This window comes from Saccopteryx bilineata, chromosome 1 (genome assembly GCF_036850765.1).
Source record: "Saccopteryx bilineata isolate mSacBil1 chromosome 1, mSacBil1_pri_phased_curated, whole genome shotgun sequence".
NCBI classification, from domain to species: domain Eukaryota; kingdom Metazoa; phylum Chordata; class Mammalia; order Chiroptera; family Emballonuridae; genus Saccopteryx; species Saccopteryx bilineata.
In genome coordinates, this window is record NC_089490.1 from 104,128,108 (window position 1) to 104,136,908 (window position 8,801).

Genomic DNA, 8,801 nt, shown 5'->3' on the forward strand with positions numbered 1-8,801 from the left:
CCAGGACTTTCCCATGGCAGTTTTAGCATATTTTAATTGTTCCAAGATGTCCTAGAAGCTCACCGCATTTCTCCACGGCTGGGACCCAGTCCAGTGTAACCTCCCAGCACGCCCTGGGCAACCACGTCACGTGAATGGCTGCTTTGGGAGACAGAACACGGACCCCTTCATCAGATTCTGTGCTCCTGTATATCCACACACCAACTCACAGTCTCCTGGTTTTATAACCCCAATTACCCTTAAAGGATAATTGAGTTTTAATTTATGTCCCAGTTTTTATGTCACAAAGAAAACTGAAATGTCAGTGAGTCGTAATTACCATCAGCTGTTCTGTGGAAACACTCCATTGTGAGCACTCAGTTTCCAATCGGCAAAGCAATTTCCTGGAGGGATGATTGTATTATTTCAGTGTGGGGCATGGTCTGTCTTTGTGGGTAGGGTGAGCCAGCCACAGAACAGGGCAACGATTTCTTAGCGAAATGGCCATTTTCTTTGCTAATTCTGGACTCAGAGTGGAAGTGAAGGGCAATACATGTGCCACGCGGTCACCTTTGCATGACTGAGGGCTGTACTCATTAGGAGAAAAAGAAATTAATGCACCAATTGCTAGAGAGTCGGATGTGGTAGTCAATCTAATTCCAGGAGAAGTTCAGGTCATGAAGTCCCACTGGAGAGAAACATATGGGGTCATTCTAAAATAACTGAAGAATTGTGTATCTCCTGCCTGCCACAATCCAACAGCTGGATATGGGAACTGTGTGCCACCAGCATAGACAGCTGTGCGCATGTGGTCATCAAGAGAACATACACTGCTGGAAATTCAGAGGTCCACAGTTTTAATTCTTACATGTATAATGCCTATGGCTTATAAATAACTCTATTCTAAAGCCTACTTTTTGAGTAGCGTATTTGCATAAAGCTGCAGCCTCAGAAGACTCCTGGCACTTTTCTTTAAAAAAAAAAAAAAAAGTTCATCTTCTTAAAGTGCAGGCTGACTAAGATTCACAGAAAACGGGTGGGGAAGGCCCAGGCCCCTCTCTTTCTGTTCAAGCCGTGTTCTCTGTCTTCCCCCTGCCAACTGCTGAGGAGCTGGTCCAAAGGTAATTTCATATCCATGAGCAATAGGGCATATTTACAATTTATTTTATTAATGTTTTTGCTGACTCCCAAGAAAAGCTCAGTATGGGTATTTGGAAGTAGGAGGACTTTGGAACCAAATAAAGGGTGAGGACTAAGGTTCTAGGGCCACCCACCAGGCAAAGAACTTGGGGAAACTATTGGACCTGTGTCCTGGATCATGGTTTGTGGGGAGGGTTGGTCTGGGAGTGTATTCTCCAAGGTTTGAGACCAAGAGCTTGTCAATTCAGAATGTAAAACTCAGGAAAAGGCCGGACCTCAGAAATACAACATGCTGCTAAACAAGGGGACTAATGTCAGCTCCCAAAGATCTGTTCAGAGGAGCTCTGTTATTCCTCAGAAAGATCTTATGTAGCTCAAAGGAGCTGCTTTAAATCCTTAGAGAAGCATTTTCCCTGCAGCTAGGGAAAACAGTAAAAAGGAGAAGAAATCATCTCACTGAAGAAACCAATACTTTCTTTTCAAAGTCAAACTTGGATCCTATTTCTTCTAAAATGTCAAAAGGGCAAATGCTGGAAGCAGTCAGAAGCAAAACTGCTGTGGTTTTGGGGAACAAACGAATTCTTCATAATGACGAGGAGTCACTGAATGGGGCGAGGATGGCTTGGTGGAGAGGGAATCAGAGGGATCGCCACAACTGCCCCAAGTTGAATTGAAAGTGAGGAGAAGAGACACCAACTCCAAACTTCAGGGGCAGTACCCACAAACGCGCCTTTTGTTTTTTTGGAATAAAAAAATTTGCGCGCCCTCTGCTGGGATGAGGGGAAACTGCCACCTCAGTCTTAACCGTTGATGTGCAGCCTTTGAAGGAGTGGGCATTTTTAAAGCTTTAGATTTAAATATGCTTTAAGCCGCAGTGATCTTTCATTTTATGAATCTTTTTAAAATAACCGATCTAGGTTTTTAACAATTTGCTTTAAAAAGAGGGAAAGTGCTAAGGGGAGAAAGAAGATCATGAACTTTATGAGGGCACAGATATCTTCTTCATGGCTATATTCCCCATGTTTAACTCCTGGTATGGGCTCAAAACATTGTGTTGATAGAATAAAAGCCTGGAAAATTAATGATGATAAAAGTAAAATATTTAACATAAGAAAGAAACTCTCTGAGAGTGAAATAACCAACTTCCTTTTGAAAAGCGAGGGGGTGGGCAGTGAAGGTAGATAGAAAAGGGACTTATTTAATTAAACAAATTTAGGTGCTTACAGATAGATCCTAAATACAGTCTTCTTGTCTGTCCAGCACTCTTTCTACCACATCCATGTTCAAAATGTGCTCTAAAACTCTGATGGCCAAAGGCATGGCATTTCAGAATCATACAAGTGTGGAAATTCCATTTTCAGTCATTTTTTTACCCTGAATTCACAAAGAAGAATGTCTCAGTTTGGTACTAGCCTGTGCCTAACATTTGCTAAGCTTCCCTTTTTAACAATAAACCAATTAGCCAAACAAACAAACAAACAAACAAACTGATCTTAAGCCCAAAGTCTTGACAGGCACTGGTTTCATCCAAAATTTCTTAATACTGCTTTGTTATTTTATTTATTTTATTATTTTTATTGAGTGAGAGGCAGGGAGACAGAGAAACAGACTCCTGCATGTGCCCTGACTGGGATCCTCCCAGCAAGCCCACTAGAGGGCAATGCTCTGCCCATCTGGGGCCACTGCTCTGTTGCTGGAAAGGAGCTATGAGGCGAGGCCATGGAGCCATCCTCAGTGCCCGGGGCCAAATTGCTTGAACCATTCAAACCCTGGCCACAGGAGGGGAAGAGAGGGTAGAGAGGGGGGGGGGTAGGGAGAGAAGGGGAAGGAGGAGTGAAGAAACAGATGGTCACTTCTCCTGTGTGCCTTGACTAGGAATCGAAACTGGGACTTCCACACACTGGGTTGACGCTCTACTGCTGAGCCCACTGGCCAGGGCAATACTGTTTTGTTTTTAAGAATATCTTTTATTTAGGGCAAGTGATGCGGTATTTGAAATAGACACCGCATGTATATATGTATCTACATTTAAAATATATGTATCTACATTTAAAAAAATTAATTTGACGAGAACAGTAAAAGCTATTCCAGGCAGAGGGAACAACATAGAGAAAGTTGTATAGGAATGAGGCAGTCCCCAGTGTTGTAGTAATATGGCAGCTGAGGCTGTATCCATGCTTTCAGACCCCTGCACTGTGGAAGCCCTTTATTCTCCTCTTCCCATCAATAGACTTTACAAGGCTGGAAAGAGTCTTTACTCCCTCATGACTCCCCTGTGTACTAAACTTCGTATGTAACTAAATCTGTGATTAGCTCTGAGAATGGCACAGAGCCTCAATGTAAATATACGACAACAAACCCAGGTTACCTTATAACCTAGGTCAACCTGAGCAGCCCTGCGTAAGAAGAACTGTGGTGTAGAGTGATTACCCAATGCTCTTGCCAGAGATTCTATTTTGAAAGATTTAATTGTAGTCTTTACACTGGTAAGTAGATTTTAATGAAAAAACAATGATTATACCTGATAAAGATTTTTCTACCCCAAGAGTTGAGGCAAAGAGGTCTTGTTTCTGGTGAACTCTGAACTTCCTAGAAAACCTAGTTTGTCAGAACATTCCACCCTTCATGTGGGTCAGTTAAAGAGATTTCATTGTGTTCTTTGAGAGCAGGGCACATGACCCTCAGCTTCAATTCTTTACTTGCAAGTAGCTGCTGGGAACATTTCAGACTTCTTGGTAGGGTTCCCTGCATAAACAGAAGTCTGAGTCATCAGTAGAAGAGAAGATACAGATCCTAGGGGAGCCCTTGGTAATGACCCATCTTCATATGATCCAAAAGTATATACCTCTGGGAACTGTACCTCATCTTCCACCAGCACAGACACTCGAACATGGGGTAAAGACATGCCATGTACACTTTGCACACATTCAGAGAGACCTACAACACACTTTGGAGAGAACTACAACACACTTTGAGTTTCTTTCAGAGCTCAAAATACGTATTTAAACCCATTTGTCTCAGTCAGGGTTCTTCAGAGAAACAGAACCAATGGGGTCAATATCTATCTATCTACCTAAACTATCATTTATCAATTTATTTTAAGGAATTACCTAATGTGATTATGGAGGTTTAGCAAATTCAAAATCTGAATGGTAGGCTAAAAACTCAAGAAAAAATTACAGTTTGAATCAAAGGTCATTTTCTGGTAATATTTTCTCTTCTTTTGGAGAGGCCAGTCTTTTTCTAGTAAGGCTTTCAACTGATTGGGTAAGTCCCACCCATTTTATGGAGAGTAGTCTGCTTTTCTCAAGGTCAACTGATTTTAAAGTTAATTTTGCCTAAAATATATTTTCACAGAAACATCTAGAATGTTTGACCAAATATTTAGGTAGCATGATCTGGCCAAGTGGACACATAATTAACCATCAGACCAGTGATTCTCAAAAAGTGCACTAGCTGGTCTTCCCTTGCAAAAACTGAAAATAATAATCGTCTTTACCCCATTGCAGAAAAGAAAACTCAAGTTAATTGATTATATTTCTCAATTCTAAGTTTTCCTCCTACACGTTTTTCTTAAATTTTTGGCTCCTGCACTTACATTTCTTTTATCTTTGCCAAAAAAAGTCATAGGACACTTGCTTTGATTACGCCATTAATAATTTACAAAGATGTTGCTCACTGATGACAAGAAAATAAAGTGTTTCATTTTTTCCCTACCACCAAGGGAAACAAGAATGCATACAACACACACACACAGGCACACACATACACACACACTTACAGAACTCAAACACATGCACGTCAACATCTGTGCTTAGTTTCTCTTGCCATTCAAAACATTCCCTTTCTCAGCAGCTTTCTCTATTGCTAATGTGCATCGTGGCTTCTTCATAACCTGCTATTATTCAGTATGTCCCTAGCCCCAGCATAGTGCTTCATTTCTAACAGGTTTCCAATGAATATTTTTCAATTAATACTGATAATACCCATCACCCTTATTGAGCATCAGTGATCTATAATTGTTTATTTCATATCATTTTGACTATCTTGTTTAATTCTCACATACCTCAATAAAATAGATACCTTACTTCCACTTCCATTTCAAAGTGCTTGGTTCAGTTCTTGGAACATGCCAGATTCTCAAAAATATTTGTTAAATGAAGAGAAAATTGAGATAAGAGAAGTTAAATGGTTTGCCTAAGGTTCCATATCTAATAAATTTTAGGGCCAGGATTCAAATGCAAGTGGTCTAATGCACAACACCACAGTTTTAGTAGACAGATGATCTCTTTCAGAATTCTGTGGTATGACCCCTACATGCTGCATGCTACAATGCTGTACTTTCATTGGTCCTCAATAAAGGAGTAATTAATTTTAAATATGAGTTTAGAAGAATTGTAATAGTTATTTCCAAAATAACCAGTTTGAAAAAGTTCAGAGGTGAACACTTAGGACGGAGTTTGGTTAGAGCCATATTTGGAGCATTTTAGGGGAAACTAACAGATAAGGGTTATGTTTACTAGTCCTCATCCCAACCACTTCCAGCCTGAGCTACTGCCTCAGAATATGTAGAAAAGAAAACTGGACCCTACAGGTTTTTCACTATACTACTCAGTTGCCTCTAATGAAGCAAAACAAGCAGCCAAAGCTGCAGCAGTAGGCAATTATTTTCCAGAAGCAGGAAGTATAAGAGTCTCAGCTGGAAGCTCAGGTGAAACCTGCCTCAGGCAGGAGCCTCTTACATTCTTCCAATTACAGAGAGAACAGAGGATAGGTTTTCTGGGGTATAGTCTTGCTGGAGCTTTAGAAGTGGATATCTGCAGTAAAGCAAGTCACACTACCAAATGCCTATCTACTGAATCCCACTCTGATTTGGATCAGCTTTGTTCTGATGAGACACAAGGGCCTAAACATTTCCCACTTAGTGTTTGCTCTACTTCTTGGAGTCCTAGAGGCTAGAGGAATCTCAGTGTATGGTGTCTGTACTTCCTAAGGTTAGGAAAGCATCCATAGAGTTAGATGAGATAGATAACAAGAAATCCCTGTCAACCTGCCTTAGAATCATTGCAGCTTACGGCTTCTCAAAAAGCTACAGCTTTTCCTATCTGGACATTTCCAAATGGATCTTATGCTGGATTAGAAACAGTGTTTAAAGGCTTGCTGAGCTTTCTGCAATTCAAGGTAGGATGGTTTGACCTGATTATATGCTCACTGACTAGTACTTTGGATTTTGCTTCCAGTTATTCTTTGTGTTCCTTTTTATCCCTTCCCTTTACCCTCTTTCCCTGGCTAATGAATACTAGCTGAACTAGTTCCCTTTAATCAATTGCTCTCTGGCTTTACACCCCCGATCCTTCACAAGGAAAATGGTGACTTAAGATTTGGATCTTGCTGGGGCTACAGCAGTGCCAATCCAACTGGCTCCTTCCCAGCTTGGGTTCCCATCAAGGTAGCAGCCCCACATCCTGGACTGGCTAGCTGTTCTGCAAGGAGCCAAGGTTGTTAAACTTACTCCATGGCTTTGGAAAGCAAGAAACCTCCAGAGGCAATTGCAGCATTTACAAAGTTTGGAGACAGGCTGGGGCTTATAAGAGAAGGCATCTGTTTTTCCCAGGAGGCTATCTTGGTCATGTCTTCCAACATCTGGAATTTTCCAATCCACTCATTTTGTGGCTTTTACAGATAAAGTAAGTGTCATCAAACCACAGATGATTTGCCACATGTCGCCTCTGTAGACAGCCTCACGGGAGCAAAGGACTCTTGTGATCCAAATCCAACCAACTCTTAGGATCCAAACACAAAACAGGCAAAACAGAAAACCCAAAGCTCCTGCAGTTTGAAATCTTCTCACTGATAGAGGGGAACCAAGAGCAGACACGGAGTATAGTCAGGAATAATCGGACAATAGCAAATGTCCGCATTTAGCACCAGTGGGATGTTTTCATTTTTGTAATTTATAAATAACAATTCCATAGGATCTTCAATGAGCCCTTTGAAAAGTGCTCAATTGTACTTTTCAGCGGCAACCATGTCACAAGCATGCCAAAGCCAAGCTGTCTGACTCTATATGAGAGGGATTTTTTTGTGTGTGTGGTGGGAAAGTAACTTCTGAAACCCATGACTAGAAGGTGCATCTCACCCACTGGGACAGTCCAACCACCCACACTGAGAGCTGGGTCACCCCAAACTAGAGAACACATTTTCTCTTGGAATGCCTGAACTATGCTGCCTGGTAAATAAGTTTACATAGCTCAGTGTCAAGCTATTAAGTCAAGTCCACAAAATGGGCAGGAAATGCCAAGGAGGGGTGGACATGGGTGCCCTGAGCTACAGCATCACTTTAAATGGGACTGTTATTTACTTTCTTAAATAAATGTCACGTGGCAAAATCATGCCTTATACAAACCAGCTGAAGTGTGTGATGTAATCATGTTAACACGTTTTTATAGTCCTGGAGAAACGCAATGGATTGGGTCTATCAGTCATCATGCAAAGCTGAGTACGCAGTCCAGATGTTCATTATGTCCCAATCATGTGCTGGGAGCAGAGCGGAGGCTTTCTCCTTGCCCAGGAAGTCTGATTTTAGTCCTTGAAATAAAGATGCACTTGAAATCTTATATGTTTGGAATTATAATGCTAAATCCCAGAGTTCCAGGGAAATAAGCGTATGTGTGCAAAACAAAACAAACATGTGCAAGGCAGGGGGGAGAAGGGGAGAGCATAAGAAAAAGAGCAAGCAAAGGCAAAACCTCAGGACCTTGAACTGAGGTCTTTCCCAGCTCAGACTCATTTCTACATCAAATTGAGCCTTTGCAGGAGAGGTCTAGAGGCATGAAGAGTAAATAAAGTATAGACCAGATCGGCTGTGTCACTGAGTAACTAGCCTTTGTAAAATCAGACAGTTCAATGTCCTTTTACATCGGAAAAGAGGTGCTTTTATTTTTTTGTGTGTTGCTTACTCCTTTAAAAGGAATTAGTTTTGAAAATGGCACATTTTCCAATTCCCCAAACCTCCTGCCCATCTCTTCTGAAACCCTCTCCTCACACCAGCTAGAAGGAATGACTTGTCCTTGTCAACTCCCTGCTTGCCTTGCCCATACCTTCTCTCCTTGCATGTATTTATGTGCACATGTAGACATTTATTCATATATTTATTCCTTCATTCATAAAATAGTTATTGAACAAAATAGATAACATGCTGAGAACTGGAAATACAATCTATATTCTTCTATGTGTATTCTACTTAGCACCTGGAGTAATAGACTGTGGCACTTACCCGCTTTGAAAAGGGGCCTAGAAACACAGAGAAAATGAGCTCTGGGCACTAACTGTGGGCTTTCACTAAACAACATGAACTGAAAGTAATTTTGAATGCAGATAGAGACTAGGCTAAGCTTGAGGGAGGGTAGATGATTTAGAGTTGAAATAAGATTTAAAATATAAGAATCCAGAAGCAGTTCTTTAAAAAAAAATTCAACACATAAAAATGACCTGATATAGTAATCATGGTTTCAAAAGCAATAATAAAAAACTACAATCTCAAGTTGCCTCAAACCTCTTAGCTGGCAAAAGAAGCTTAGTACTAAAAGCTGAATCAAATATTCTCCTCATTTGAAAGTGTAGTTTCTATAAATTGAAAACATAGAGGTAGGAAACAAATATCCAAATGTTCTTGAAAAATG